Here is a 17,183-nt window from a genome sequence, read left to right on the forward strand (position 1 = left end):
TGGTTCATACTGTGTCCTCTGCAACATCTAAGCATGACTCAGGATTGCTGTTGGAAAATCTGAACTCCAGAGGCCTTGTGGGCTGATTTCTTCCCCCAGTGCCTATCTCGCACTGTCTGTGAACCCACAAACCTAAGACTCAATAGGTTGCCTGAAAGCAAGTGTTGCAAGTTCTTATCTAACATTCAAATCACGAGACTCTGACTAAATGTGGGATCGTTCTCCTTACAATTTCCGCTCCCTGGGCAATTTCTGTTTGTCAGGTTACTGTATGTATGCATTTATTTTAGAACCTGCTCTTCACTATTTGATTAAGTCATAATTGCTAAGCAAATACATCCTTTCAGTCACCATAATACAGAGCTATTGTTTTGAAAATTTGTGCTGCTTAATTTACAAATCCAAGATGATTTAATCTGCTGTCTTCTCCAGCAACACAATGGACTTTGCCTATCATTGTACTAAATTTGCTTAAGAGGTAAGAGCTAATATGAGGTAATTCAGCTTTGTTATTTATCATGAGGTAGCAGTGAGTGTCCTATTTGGTATGCAACATAATTAAATGTTGTCCTTGAGGAGTTTATATATTGTTTATTTGCATTCTCCTGTTATAATAGGAAAATTGCTGCACCTTGTAAGCTTGATCTCCACAGTCCTGTATCAAAGACGTGTTTATTTACTATATTTTAAAATAGAAGAGATACATTTCAGAAGGGAAAGACCATGTTTGCTTTTAACCAAATTAAATAGGTGGTATCATAATACGTACTGGACAAATGCTGAGACTTCTCTGTGGGTCAGACAACTCCAGAGAGCCAGCAGATGTTACACCTTCTTAGCCACCACAGTTTACCCAGGGGAGGACCGTGGCCAGGTGCTACTGGGAGCAGTCTGCAGCCCTCATAAAATGATGTCAAAAGGGCAAACAGCACCAGGAAGCAGCAGGATCAGTCTGTTCCTCAGGAAGGATGACCCGGGAGCCAAGGCTGACAGCAAGACTGGTGGGGCAGCACTCTCATTTGCAGGGGGACAGCACGGAGCAAGGAGCGAGTCAGGTGGCAGATGGGGCCAGCCCAGAGCCCAGTGGTCGTCAGAGATCTGGTGAGGCAACCCTGAGGTCAAGCCAAGAAACCAAGCATCAGTGAGGTCTATGGCCAGGCACAGAAGTATCTGCAATGCAGCTCAAGGCATGGTTTCCAGATCCAGCACAGCTCCCACATGAAGGGGGACCGCAGCTTCCCACTGCTCTTGCTCGCACTGGCTAGCCCCACCATGTCAGAGGTGGCCTGGGCACCCACAGCCCCCATGAGTGGCAGACAGGCTGCAAATTTCTCCTGACAAATAAGAGACACGGAGACTGCTGAGGCTGCCACAAAGTGCTGTATTTGCCCATATTTTGGAGTGTCCCAGAACAATTCCCACAATGTTTGCACGGAAAGTAGCGTGGGTGATGAAGTATCATATTCTTCAGCATATCCTTAGTGCCATGCCTGCATAAAGGTGTAAAGCCAATGACAGCATGGACATCTCTACCTGTACATGGAGCTAAGGACATTGATAATAATTTCCAAGTTCATATTTAATTGTTATTTTAAAAGGTCATTCACTGAGTTACTTTGCTTTTAGAAAATCAGATGTTAAACAGATATTGTCCCTTGTTTTCGCAAGCACAACCCACATGGCACTAACACAGTATGCAAATATCATTTATTTAAAGCATGATTTTAAAGTATTCTTTATACTCTGTCAGCGCTGAGGTCTATACATATTTTGTACACAGGCAGTTTTGTAGATCTATGTAATTTACCCTAGTTTCATACAACATTAATTTGCTGATTAAAATTAGAGGAAAATGAGCAGAGAATTGTGCAATCTTTAGTTTACTGAATGCTTTAAGAAAAATTACAATTATAGAGAATTATGTAGAAATAGTGGGAAATGTTCAAATCCGGGGTGGGGGGGAGGGGAAACAACAAAAAACCAAGCAAAAAACCTGAAAAGGACAAAAAAAAATGAATATGAAGATATTAATTACTTCTGCTCTGTGGTCCAAAGAAGTAGAAAAGCCACAGATAAAGCTGTGTGCCAGACTCCACACAGGTAGAGATTTATTTTTCAAATACTTAGCAGGGAAGGACGGAATTGTTACTTCACTTTACACAGCCTAGGATAAGTGAAGAGCTCCTGTTTCCTTTACACATTCACTGGTTAGTCTTGTTCAAATATGTCCTTTGAAGCTGGAATATCAGGAGATATTTGTCCCCTATTCCCTTCTGTGAATATGCAGGACAGGAGTGGCACAAAGAGCTCTACTTTTCTTCATGGGAGCGCTGGCTATGAAGGAAGATAATGAGGCAGCTGAATGTGCTTATTTCCTCCTCCACCTCCTCAAGTGAAATAAAAGTAGAGGTGCAATTAATTATCAATAACTTGTTTTCTGGCTTTCCAGAGCAGTGCAGATGTGCAGTGCTTTTTTGTTTTGTTTTGTGTATGTTGTAAAATTACAATCTAACCTTCCTTAACCTTCAGAAATGCCAAGAATCAAAGCCCATATAGCACCTACATTACCAACTTTGTTTCTTATGTGAAGATTTGCTCCAAGTGCCTACTTATCCCAGCCACTCGTAGGTGCAGTTAGTTGACTCAGACTTTCATATGAGATTACAATTGTAAAATTTGCTGGATTTTATATGATAGTCACCAGCTTTTAGGCAGAAATTCCCTAAAACTGATTGAAAAATAACAAGCACAGACCATACTTTAGACCTGCTGATTGATGTCTTCCACCCATCGTGTGTTTTCTCTACAAGATGTCAACACAGAGCTGCCGCTCCTCAGAAGGGTGCACTTCAACTTGAGGCCACCCATTTTACAGATATGCTAAGCATAGCCCTGAACCAGGGTCAACGTCTAAGAGTGATTCATGTTATATGTTCTGTTTCACACCTCTGAAATATCACTTTGTTTTTAAAGTGATGTGTTTACAATGGAGATAGAGGAGAATCTACATTCAAAATGTTAAGAAAACGTGTTGTAATGTTTTTGAGTTAAAGGCTGCAGACCTGCCCTGATGTGCAATCTGAACATTCATATCTTTTTTTCCTTTTTTTTTTTCCCTTATCGCCTCAATGCCTTCTTGCTAACAACTTTGTACAAGAGTTAAATCTCCTTAGACTCTTAGACACTAGCCATATTTTGGACACAAATTCCTCAGTTTGATCATTTCTTCCAATTATTTTAGGTCTCAATTCTGTGAAAACTAACTAAATAATGATAATTTCACTTATCTCAAGAGCTTAGTGGAGGGTTACCATCAATTTTACTGTAAGTAGGATTCTTTTGCAGTTTCATTTCATAGGCAAACTGGAACTTCATGTGGCATATGTGGCTTCTCTATGGTTTATCAAAAAAAAAAAAAAAAAGAAAAACAGGCCACAAACTAAATCATATTTTTCACCTCCCAGGAGTAAAACTAGGGAGACCTTAAGCCGAGAATAGTTAATTTTCTTTCTCAAGGATGATAGGTATATGCTATGGACCAGAATCAGAGTTGGCAACTGTACCTTTCTAGTGCTGTAGCTATCTCTTTTTCCAGGTGTATTGGCAGTATGGTGAAACAGATGGAAGCATCTGGATGAGACAGGAAATGTCATCTCGAACTGGGTCTCTTATTGATTCATGATAATTTTTGTGTGACTAAGATTATAAAGAAGAGTGATTTTTTTTCTCCTGCCATATGAAATAAAGTTCTTGTTAATTTCTTATTTTCAAGCATAATATTACTATTAACAGATGGTGTCTGTACACCATTTTGAAGAATAAGGAGCTTTACTTTAAGATTTATTTTTTTTCCAAGCATTGTGTCCTAGTTCTTATATAATTAATTCAAGAAAAATCTAAATGTGCATATTGTATCTGAGCTCAGATTTGGTTATCCTACTGCTGATTTATGGTTTCATATGATATCATGTACATATTATATGTATACCTATCCATACTGCTAGACCCAGTGAATTAATAAAAGCTCATTCAGATTGGAGAGCCTATACTTTATTTAGCTTTACAAGGCCCAAGGACAAATCTCAGATCTATGAAGTAAATTTGGAACCATAAAATCATGGGAATTTATAAAACTGTCACTGTGAATTGATCATTAATGGTGTTTTTTTTTTCCAAAATACAAGCACTATCTGATGAAATTCATATACAATATGTCATATAAAAAGATAACTTAATGCAATTAAAATATAATTAATTACAACACAATTTCATTAAAATCTAATTACTCATCTAGATTTATGCAGCTGGGGCCTGCAATTAATGATGAAGGTTGGTTTCTGTCATGTATTTGCTACCCTCAGTCAGAGCTACTTCAGTCACAACAGATAGGCAGCTGGGATTTAAAGATTTTTTAAAAAACATTCAGCTGCCACTGCGTCCATGAGAATTATTACTATGCCTTTCTTCCATTGTTTCCCAGAGATGATCTGTGTTTTCCAGTGTGGTTGTTGTGATCTTGTGAGCAGTCAGAGCTCCTGTGCATCAAGCACAGCATAGCTAGCCAGTCGAGAGATGTGATTGTGTTGCTCTACACAGCACTGGTGCAGCCACACCTCAAGTATTATGTGCAGTTCTGAGTGCCTCAATAGAAGAAGGACATCAAACTATTTGAGTGTATCTAGAGAAGGGTGACCAAGATGGTGAAAGGCCTCAAGGGCAAGATTTATGAGGAGCAGCTGAGGTCGCTTGACTTATTCAGCTTGCAGAAGAGAAGGGTGAGGGGTGACTTCATCACATCCTACACCTTGTTCAAGGAAGGCAGCACAGGATGGATGATGGTGATCTCCTCTCTCTGGTGACCAGTGATAGGGAATGAGGAAATGGAGTGAAGTTGTGCCACGGTAAGTTCAGATTGGACACTAGAAAAAAGGTTCTTTACTGAGAGAGAGGTTGGTTAATGGAACAGGCTTCCCAGGGAAATGGTTATGGCACCAAGCCTACCAGAATTGAAGGAGCATCTGGATGATGCTCTTAGTAATATGATTTATCTTTTCTGTATCATATCCTCATGCTAGATAGAGTGAAGTCAAGAACAGTGGTAAAAAAAAAAACAAAAAAGATAGTTTCAAGTTTCAGCAAAGGAAGAGAGAGGAGTCTCAGGGCATTGACACTGCATCATCCCCAATAACGATTTTGTATAACAGAAAAATTCCACTTTCAGAGAACTTTTCTTCATAGCCCATCCACAGTGTTGCATTGGATATGTTTCCAGTTCCTTTGAGTTACCTAAATTTTTAATACACCTACAGCCCAACTCATTCTTTATACAAAGTTCATGTCTGAAAAGCAACATCCCAGAGAGACAGAATCTGCTGAAATAATTCCCTCTGCTCTGGCAAGCTGAGAGAAGCAGTTATGATCAGTTCTTTAAGGTGCATCCTCCGTGGGGAAGGGGCTTCGATAGCAGAGAAATTTAGCTGTTATTGATTGTCCTTGCTTAAAACAGTTCAAAAACACCACTGTAGAAAGATCCTGAACTGAGTGGAGTTCACATTGGGGCAGAAACATAATTTTTGAAAAGTTTTCAATTGCAATTTTTTGGATGTTCAATTATAGTTAAATATTTAATTAAATAAATTAAACTCTTTTATAATTATTACTATTGAATGTTTAATTATCTCAGTAGATAGAATTAAATTATTCTTTTTCTTAAACACCTTTTTCCTAACAGTCACTGTCACCAAGTTAGCTCACAAAGGGAGGACAACAATCAACCTTTATATAGTGTGAACTGACAACTGTCAGCAAGTCTATTACTGAGGCAGAATTACAGAGTTCTCGGGAATGGAGGCATGTGCTTTCCATCCCAGTGAAAGGGCTGTTTTGGGGAGCGGTGACACTAAATGCCATCTCACTAGATAATTATCATTTCTGGCAGCCAATAATCAAAACCCTTTGGCAAGCAGCAAGAAGGATGTTTAAACGACTTCTGACTTGGCGAATAAAGCTGCTCATGACTAATCTATTTCCAGAGAAAAAGTGACATGGGAACTCAAACGCAAACTCCCCACAAATACTCTGTGTGAGTTTCAGGTAGAAACAGAGTTCTGTCAAGCCTGTGAAACTGCCATACAGGCAGATTCAGGAGCGTTTTAAAATAAGAAAATGCAGGGGGTTATCAAGAAGGACTTAGTCAGTCAAGGTAAGAAACTTTGCATTATCCTTATCTTATGTCTTGACATAACATTCTTTGCATTTCACACTTCAGAGTGAGTTATTTAACAGCTACCATCACTTTAGAGATGCTCAGAAAGCCGTAATGAGATGTTTAGTAAAAGGGTCTCCCATTCTTACATGCATACAGAAAGAACCAACTTCCAGCACACTTTCTGCATGAAAATGCCCCTGATTAAATGTGTAGTCATAATTGCATATAGATCAAAGTGCTAATCATCTTGGCTGACAGCACCAGTGATGGAAAGCACTAATATTCTACTCACTTTGAAAAATGCCTTCTCTGACTGTGAAGCACAGACATGCTTTGCATTCACAAGTTTAATGTGTTTGGGGGTTCATAAAGTTGGGCTTCTTTCTTACAAGTTTTTCTTGGTCGATGTCTATCAATCACTATCTTTTCATTAAGCTGGCAGCCACTCTAAGAACCATTTAATCTCTGAGCAGTTCTGTCCTACAGAAGCTATCCTTCAGTGCAGGTCCTTGTAGAGATCCCTTTACCAAAAGGTCCTTGTAAAAGAGCTCACAGCCCAAAGCTTTAATACTGTAATGATCTCTCTGTCCAAAGATCCCTGAACTGGTGAAGAATTTATTATATTGGCCTCTGCCCATAAGGAGGTTTCATAGAATCACAGAATCATAGAATGGTTAGGGTTGGAAGGGACCTTCAAAGGTCATCTAGTCCAACCCCCCTGCAACAAGCAGGGACATCCCTGACTAGGTCAGGTTGCTCAGAGCCTCATCCAGCCTGGCCTTGAACGTTTCCAGAGATGGGGCCTCCACCACCTTTCTGGGCAACCTGTTCCAGTGTTCTATAACTCGCATCGTAAAAAATTTTTTCCTAATTTCTAATCTAAATCTACCCCCCTCTATTTTAAAACCATTACCTCTCGTCCTATTGCAACAGGCCCTACTAAACAGCCTTTCCCCATCTTTCTTGTAGGCCCCCTTGAGGTACTGGAAGACTGCTATCAGGTCTCCCTGGAGCCTCCTTTTCTCCAGACTGAACAGCCCCAACTCTCTCAGCCTGTCCTCATAAGAGAGGTGCTCCAGCCCTTTTATCATCTTCGTGGCCCTCCTCTGGACCTTCTCCAACTGGTCCATGTCCTTCTTGTGTTGGGGGCTCCAGAACTGGACACAGTACTCCAGGTGGGGTCTCACCAGGGCAGAGCAGAGGGGGAGAATCACCTCCCTCGACCTGCTGGCCACGCTTCTCTTGAAAGGAAAGTGGAGTCCAATGATATATTAGGCGATCTGGGATGCAGAGCAGCAGTCAGTGAATGAAAAAAATGGGAACATTTTTACACATCTGAAGTGGAAAAAAAAGGGACTAACTGCTTTTAGCTATGTTAATGTAAGTGAGACAGAGTCAGTGATAAACTGGCAGACATACTGGCAGAGTACTGTGTTTTTCAGTATGCTATTCCTTCAAGGGTTGGGTTTCCAAACAGATTTAAAAGGCACAGCACTACATCAGGCTTGCGTTCTTGTTACAGGTATTTCATGACAAAAAGTTGAATAGTGCTTCCAGAGCAAGGAACAAGGCAGAAGAATATAAAAATGTGAAAAGATTAGAAGATTCTGAGGATGGGAAAATTGATGTATATTCATGAATGAGCTAGTTATCAGGATAATGAATTGCTGCATTGGGTCATGGGGCTATTTAGTGTATAGGAACATTGTTATGATTTAATAACAGATAATAAAGAAGCCAGTAGTACTACTACAGCCACAATTGTCCAAAGATATGTATGAAACTAGTTTGTATTAAAGAAATAGTACCTTTCTTTTTAGATCAGATGACAGAGCTTGAAAAAGCACAGTCTCTTTCCAGATTGGAAGCAGGAGTAGAAAAATTGCTGTGTAAGAACAAGTGGTTTCTGCTAAACTTCTCATGTGGTGATTGATACGACCCAATTCTGATAAGCATAAGTGGAGCAGAGCAGGCAGTTTGCAAGGGAATAGCTGCTAGGGTCATTAGATCCCAGTCTTGGAAAAATAAATCATGTGAAACATTGAGGAATTACTTCAGGATCAGAAGAGAAGGAAGAAATTTTATTTATTTAATTGACAGAAAAATATTTCTGTGGGTCTACTTTGGGTCTATAACTTTAAATATTTGGTAGAGTTATGAGTTTTAGTTCCCAAGTTTGTCTTTTGAAAGTATTTTATGAGTCTCCTCTGAGTATCAGGACTGAATTGTCAAAGATGAAGTAGCTGCTCTGTGAAAATTTTTTCCCTGTGATGGCTGTATATTTATGTCCTGCATCGATTGCATGTGTGAATTCATTTTAGTACACAGCAGGTGTGTTGTTTTATCCAAGTCATTTCAAGGATGCCATTTTGTGCAGTAGATGAAATTCTGGAATGCACATGTTTAGAGATTTATTGTGAGAAGGAACACTATGATCTATGTTGCTATGCATTATCAAATAGGATAACCAAAGATCAACATCCTTGCCTCTAGAAAACCAGCTCCCCAAAAAGCCTTTATTTATGTGTACTCCAGTACATTTGATGTGCAAAAAAAAACATTAAAAAAAACCCTCTTAATCAGTTCACCAAAAAAGGGTGTTCTTCTAAGGAAATAAGTCACGCTTGAATATAGTTGTGACTTACTACGGTACAAAGTAACCAAGGTTCAATGTATATTACTACTTTTTAAATGTAGGCACTAGACTTGAGCTTGTCTGTCGTAGTTCAGCCCCCATCAGGACCAGACTACGCAGTCTCTCTCTCACTCCCCCCACCCTCTGAGAGAACAGGGAGAGAAAATGTAAGAAAAACGGCTCGAGGTTTGAGATAAGGACAGGGAGAAATCCTTAAAGTTACCGTCACGGGCAAAACAGACTCAACTTGGGGAAAACTGTTCATTTATTATTACAAATAGCAGGATAATGAGACAGAGAACAAGATAACCTCCCTCCACCCCTCCCTCTTCCCAAGCTTAACATTATCTCTACTACCTTCCCCCCGCCTGAGAGGCACAGGGGGGAAGAGGGAATGGGTGTTGCAGTCAGTTCATCATGCGTTGTTTTACGCCGCTGCTTCATGATCAGGGGAAGAACTCCTCACATTCCTCCCCTGCTCCATCGTGGGGTCCCTCCCATGGGCCACAGGCCTTCGTGGAACTGCTCTGGTGTGGGTCATCTCTTCCACGGGTGCAGTCCCTCCAGAACAGCTGTCCCAGCGGGCCCTCCACGGGCCACAGCTGCCTTCAGGCATCCACCTCCCCCAGTATGGGGTCCTTCACGGGCTCCAGGTGGATCTCTGCTCCTCCGTGGACCTCCATGGGCTGCAGGGGGACAACCTGCTCCACCATGGTCGTCACCACAGGCTGCAGGGGAATCTTGGCCAGGAGCCGCATTACTCCTCCCCCTCCTTCTGAACTGACGTTGGCGTCTGCAGCCGTTCCTCACAACAGGCTGGTAGATGTCTCTCAGGATCTTTTTTTACATCTTATTCACTTCTCATCTCCTCTCCACTTCTTGCAGCTGGGCTGGACTGAGTCGGGCCCAGTTGGCTGCCTGGCGAGAGGCCAGAGGGTGAGGCCTGCAAGGCCCACAAGGCCTGCGCCTCCCCCTCTGCGCATCTGCCCCCGCTCAGCTTCTTCACATCTTCTCGCCTCTCTTTTTTTTTCTGTTTCCCCCTTCTTAAATACGTTATCACAGAGGCGTTATCACGGGACATTTTGCTACCAGTCGGCTCAGCCTTGGCCAGCAGTGGGTCCGCCCTAGACCTGGCCAAGTCCCCTGAACAAAGGGGAGCGACTTCTAGCAGTTTCCTACAGAAGCTACCATCTTAGGCCCCCCCCCCTACTAAACAAAACCACGACATTGTCCTATACTGCAATCTGTGTAATCAAATCATTAAATGTCTACAACCTATTCTGAAACACAACCCACCCAAAATCCTCCCTGCCTCTGTCACCCTCACTAGTCTCCTGAGCTTTCAAGTACTCCTCCACAGATTATCAAGCTTCTCATCAAAATCAAGTTTTCCATAAACAAGCATGCATCATAAAAATGAAAAAGCTGTCAGCACAGATCCACAGACGTTGCAATAAATGTTTAATGGGACCCAGGCTAGATCCCTCTACTCAGATAACCTTGACTCCAAGTTCTCCTTTTCCATACTGTTCTCCTTCTAAACAGTGCACTCATGTTTACCCTTACCCCAAAGGCCCCATTTTTGTAACTCTTTTTTGGTATACATACGATCATTCTCAAAATTTCTACCTTTGTCAGCAGTCCCACCAAGCTAGCATCCTCCTTGTGCTCTCTATACTTCTCATGTTAGTGTTTTATTCACAGCATTCCATAAAAAAAGCCAACCAAAAAAAAAAAAAAAAAAGGAGGAGGCAACTGTTGCACAGATCTGGCTACAAGCTTAGCAGATCAGTGACATTAAGGTGAGATGAATTGGGCTTTATAGTATTTTGCTATAATGTATAAAAAATCACCGGAAAAAGATGTTCTGGGTGATCTAACATCCTTTTGATCCAAGGTTTCAGTGACTTTTAACCATGTATGGTTTACTTTTATTCTCACACAACACTCCATATCACATAGCTCCTTTAGTATGAACCCTTCTCAATATAACAATTTTAACTAGAATACTACTGAGCATTCTATTCTATTCTAAAAATTCTATTTTTGAGCTTCAATTCAATGAGAAGCATTAGAAGGATTATGAAAAGCCTTCTTCCTACAGCATCAGCATGAAGAGAAAAATATGACTGTGTTTTACTGGAATTGCAAATAAACTGAATTCAGATGCAATTTAGGAGATCAAAATCAGGGAAGAAGACCGTTGAAAACAAGAGCAATAAGGAAGGGCATTGCCTTAGTTGTTAATGCACTGCACAGAAGACATTGAACAGGTAGGTTACCTACAGGCAACTTTATCAAACAACACAGACTAGAATGTTCCAACAGAAACTGTCCCATGCAAGTCACCTTCCTCTTGCAGTATTATCTGTCTTGTATTACGTGATGTTCAAAGAAGAGCAATAAAGCTAGTGAAGGATCTAGAGCACAAATCTTATGAGGAGCAGCTGAGAGGACTGGGGTTGTTTAGTTTGGAGGCGCAGGGGAGACCTTATTGCTCTCTGCAACTACCTGAAAGGAGGTTGTAGTAAAGTGACTGTTGGTCTCTTTTCCCAGGTAACAAGTGATAGGATGAGAGGAAACAGTCTCAAGTTGCACCAAGGGAGATTTAGATTAGATATTAGGAAAAAATTCTTCACCAAAAGGGTTATCAAGAACTGGAACAGGCTACTCAAGGAAGTGGTTGAGTCACCATCCCTGGAGGTATTTTAAAGATGTGAAGACGTGGTGCTTAGGGACATAGTTTAATGGTGGACTTGGTAGTGCTAGGTTAATGGTGTGACTCAATGATCTTAAGAGTTTTCCAGTCTAAATGATTCTATGTTCTACTCAGTATCAATACCTCAGTGCCTAACATTCTCCCATCACACAGGATGGAGAAAAAAATATATATTTTTATTACACTAGATGCAATAACACTTCCTAAATATTATCTTTTGCAAATACTGGCTTTTGTAGTCTAGGAGTTTACAACCTGCTGCCCTGCCCAGGCAGAGTGGTCATCTTTCCCATGTTCGGGAGGAGGTAGTGCACCTTGAAATTTAATAGTAAATGGAATGAAAGGAAGAGAAGCAGGAGTCAAACCCTGGAGAAATGAAAGATTTTCCTTCTCCTTTTAATCCATGCAACTATTCCCTGTTTCTGAGGCTCATGTTGGGGGAAATTTTCAGAAATACAACGCGATGAAGTTCAATTCGGATGTTGCTGCATTTTATAGTTAAGAGGTCAGTAAAATGTGTGCTTTCTGGACAGTTAGTGACATTTTATTGTTCCAATAGCACAGTTTGTCTCCCCATAGGCACAAAAATAATGTAGTGAGTGTACTGCAATTGTTGTACTCGTACATAAGCTCCTGTAGAAGGTGTGATTGAGATATCTCTGTATCAAGGATAATAACTAGCCTCAGAGAGAGAGCTGGAAACTGTTTGCTGAAAGTGATTAACTCCTCACTACCTTCTCCTTGACATAAAAAGGCAAAACGACATATTTTGGACAAGTGTTGACTTGAAGTATTTCTTGTCTGTAAGTGCATAAATACAATAACTACCACAAAACTACAAAGCTGTAATATTTTCTATGCAATCTGTTTTCCTTCTGCAATTCTCTGTTTTGCTTGGAAATTCAGGAGTCATGGCTTCAGTTTGCACTCCAGTTACAAAGAGCAGAACATTTATAATATTAATTTATTTTTCTCATTCTAGTGTTTTTAGAAGTTTAGATCAAGAGGATTCTTTGACATTTGCTTACATATCTTTATCAGAAGCCATAAATAAATTCAACATGACTGAGACTTTAATAATTTCTGACTACTCTAGTTTTGCAATAAAAACAATCCAATAAAAAAGGAAAGGGGAAATTTCTGCCTTGTAACCAGCCAGACTTCCCTAACTTTGGTCTATCACCAATTCAGGCCTTACGAAAGCTTTTCAGCACAAATTCATCTCCGCATTCCTTTGCATGCAATTCTAAACACTTGCATGCAGTAAAGCATGAAGTAAATCCTGGAGACATGACCAGTGCCTTACTGACAGATTTTAAAATTCTGGGGCATCATTTAAAACTTTGACCTTTTGTTAGAGAGCAGTATTTGTAGGGGATAAAGAACTCTGATCAAATTATTGTGTACTGGATTACATTTAGGTTTATTCTGCTAAAAGAATTGTTCCATATTTCACATGGAGAGGTCAAGGCTTGGTATTTTTGGACATCGGGATCACATGGTTCAAAGGATTTAGATTTCTATGTTAATTTCTTAATTACAAATTTGATTTGACTATCTCATCAGACTTTGATTTCTACATCATTTTAGCCTTCTAACTTACAAAAATTCATCAGAACTAGAGTAATATAAAATTGAAATGAAAAGCAATAACTATCTGTGTGAAATCTAAGTCTATGTTCCTAATATACCTGTAAGTTTTATTAGTTGGACTTTTAAATGAAAATTATTTCATTTAAACTAATATAAAAAAAAATGTTTATTTCTTTCCATTCCTGTTGTACATGTGATGGCCTGATAATGGTACTCTATGATACATTGTAAATAGTTTTTGAAATTTCAGTTGATATACACATTGTTCCCTCCTTCATGATCTATTCTCTCTTTTGACTTTTATCCGTTAAAAAGGTCAACTAAGTCATTTCAACTAAGTCATTTACTCTACAAGCTGAGGCTGGTACCGTTAGAGGTAGCAAAATTTGTATGAAACAAGTTTATCTGTATGTCTGCTATATGTTTTATGCAATGACCTTTCCACATAGGTAGTTTTAGATATTCTCCATAATGAAAATTTGAACCCATAGTATCATTTTCATTTGCACATCTGTTACTACTGCTCTTATTCACATGACGGTGGTGAATTTTTAATTATTTTTGTTTGTTTGTTTACTTTACAAGCCCTGTATTTTTTGTTTCAGGCTTGAGGTATAACTAACACATTAATCAGACTAAACAATAAAGATGCAGATAAAGATGCACCTGAACTTGTGCAAAGCATTTGACGCTGTCCTGCATGACATCCTTGTCTCTAAATTAGAAAGACATGGGTTTGGTGGATAGACCACTCAGTGGATGAGGAATTGACTGGATAACAATACTCAGAGAGTGGTGTTCAACAGCTCAATGTCCAGGTGGAAACCAGTGATGAGCAGCGTTCCTCAGGGGTCCATATTGGGACTGGCCCTGTTTAACAACTTTTTTGGTAACTTGGACAGTGGGATAGAGTGCACCCTCAGCAGTTCTGCCAACAACACCAAGCTGTGTGGTGCAGTTGACAAGCTGGAGGGAAGGGGTGCCATCCAGAGGGACCTTGACAGGCTGGAGAGGTGGGCCTGTGCAAACCTCATGAAGTTCAACCAGGCCAAGTGCAAGGTCCTGCACATGGGTCATGGCAATCCCAGGCACAAATACAGGCTGGGCGGAGAATGGATTAAGAGCAGCCCTCAGGAGAAGGACTTGGGGGTGTTGGTTGATGAGAAGCTCAACACGAGCTGACAGCGTGCACTTGCAGCCCAGAAAGCCAACCGCATCCTGGGCTTGCATCAAAAGAAGCATGGCCAGCAGGTTGAGGATGGTGATTCTGCCCCTCTACTCCACTCTTGTGAGACCCCACCTGGAGTACTGTGTCCAGCTCTGGACACAGCAAGGACGTGTCCAGCTCTGGACATAAGAAGGACATGAACCTGTTGGAGGGAGTCCAGAGGAGGGCCATGAAGATGATCAGAGGGCTGAAGCACTTCTCCTGTGAGGACAGACTGAGAGAGTCGGGGTTGTTCAGCCTGCAGAAGAGAAGGCTCTGGGAAGACCTTCTAGGAGCCTTCGAGTACTTTAAAGGCACCTAAAAGAAAGATAGAGAGGGACTTTTGATAAGGGTATGCAGTGATAGAACAAGGGGTAATAGCTTCAAACTGAAAGAGGGTATATTTATTTTAGACATAAGGAAGAATTTTTTTTTACTGTGAGAGTCCTGAGGCACTGGAACAGGTTGCCTAGAGAAGTTGTGCATGCCTTATCCAACCTGGCCTTGAACGCTTCCATGCCCCATCCCCGGAAGTGTTCAAGGCCAGGTTGGATGGGCCTCTGAGATACCTAGTCTAGTAGAAGATGTCCCTGCCCAGGGCAGGGAGACTGGAACCTGATGATCTTAAAAGTTCCTTGCAACCCAAACCATCCTATGATTCTATGATTTTATGATTCACAAAACTTCAGTAAATCCACGAGACAATCTGTGATCCAAGAGCTTCCCAGATCCACAACCTTGTTCCAATTCTGAATGTGGCCCAAAAAAAAATCAAATGAAGGGGTGACACTATAGATCCAGTAACACAGGAAATGTTACAGAATGTTTGTAATAGAAAGAAGCAGCTGTTGAATGCTTTTATGTCAAAGACACAAAACAGCTGTGACACTAACAAAATAAAAACTTTTAGAAAGTCAGTGAGAGATTCCAAATGGATTGATAATAAATGAGGCAGAAAGTGTCATCTGTCAGAAGAAAAACAAGTACTTGAAAGGATGAGAGTCTTGCAAAGTGCTGATTAAATGTAATACGCTACGTGAGGATGCACAAATGCGAAATGCTTCAGCGAAGAAGATGAACAACAGATCCTCCACCACATCAGGAAAACAGATTATTCTTGCAGACGTACATTATCACTAAAGTTGTTAGTATTTCTATAACAAAAAATTAAGATGAAAGAGTAGGCATGGAATACTGTGAGAGAGATGATCCAGATTCCAAATATTCTAAAAGACTAAAAGCTCTGAATTACTCATATTCACCAAAAATAATCTCTTTGCTTATCCCACTTAGTAACAAGTCACAGAAATACTAGCTCTATCTGTGAAGTAACGTGGAAGCTGCTAAATAAGTTTCAGCCGTGAACTGCATCCATCACATGCCGAAGGTCAAATTTGAAAGAGTCCTTCATATTATACTTACTGACTAAAGGAAATTTATTGTACATCCAGGATAAATTTGCCATAGATTATCTACTGCTAAAAAAGAAAAAGTTGAAAGCAGCCAAACCAAAAGCAATAAATATCTATACAGTTTGGAGAAGAGCTGATTTACAGATAGGAGGTGACATGAAAGTAAAAAGTACAGATAAGTTCTGGTGTTCTCTACCTGCTGTTCTGAATCACTACTCAATAAATTTTCATGCCACAGGATTAATTAAATGAATCTGCTAGGACTGAAAAGATGATTACATTGTTTTATCAAGACTTAGTTTCTACAATGACTTTTGGAAACATCATCCATTAAAGCATCTGATGTTTGTTCAGAAGTTAATAACCATCATTGTGAAGTTTGTTTGAATAGTAAAAGGGATGGGACACAAACTGCAGTTTATTCACAAACTTGAGAGATTGATAGAGCCCTGTGCTTTCAGAAGCATGATTTGTGCTTCATTCACTCCTATGTACATACAGCCCTGTCTTAGGAAAACATGGACAAACCTGAAGAGACATTAAGCATAGTCAGAACATTTCACCATGCATATGAGCCCAGTGGTCACATTGCATTCATTGGACTGCAACCTGAAACACCATTAGTTATTTTATGAACATTAAACAGAGAACAATAAGCACCATAAGCCTGTAATGCTTGCAACATAGATCTAGAAAGATATAGAATCATAGAACCATAGAATATCTCAAGTTGGTAGGGACCCATAAGGGTTATTAAGTCCAACTCCCTGCTCCTCACAGGAAAACCTAAAACTAAACTACATGACTAAGAGCATCATCCAGATGCTCCTTCAATTCTGGTAGACTTGGTGCCATAACCACTTCCCTGGGGAACCTGTTCCAGTGACCAACCACCCTCTCAGTAAAAAACATTTTTCCTAGTGTCCAATCTGAACTTACCGTGGCACAACTTCACTCCATTTCCTCGTGCCCTATCACTGGTCACCAGAGAAAGGAAATCACCATCACCCACCCTCTGCTGCCTTCCTTGAGCAAGGTGTAGGCTGTGATGAGGTCACCCCTCAACCTTCTCTTCTCCAAGCTGATCAAATCAAGTGACCTCAGCCATTCTTTGTAAATCTTGTCTTCATGTCCCTTCACCATCTTGGTCACCCTTCTCTAGATAACTGCACACAATACTTGATGTGGAGCTGCACCAAGTGCAGTGTAGAGTGGGAAGGAAGGGGAGGAAGATGAGGCTGTACCTATGATTTATGGATCAAAGAAGAAGAATCTATTACATATCCCTCAGTCACCAAGGCGACAGCTCCAGTGCCAGCACAATCCACAGCAGAATACCCTAGCAAGCTGCGCAGGGGAGTATCCCAAACTGGGGAACCTCAGGGGTCTCCAAGAGAGTCACCAGGAAC

Source organism: Chlamydotis macqueenii, chromosome 3 (assembly GCF_036417535.1).
Source record: "Chlamydotis macqueenii isolate bChlMac1 chromosome 3, bChlMac1.mat, whole genome shotgun sequence".
Classification (NCBI taxonomy): domain Eukaryota; kingdom Metazoa; phylum Chordata; class Aves; order Otidiformes; family Otididae; genus Chlamydotis; species Chlamydotis macqueenii.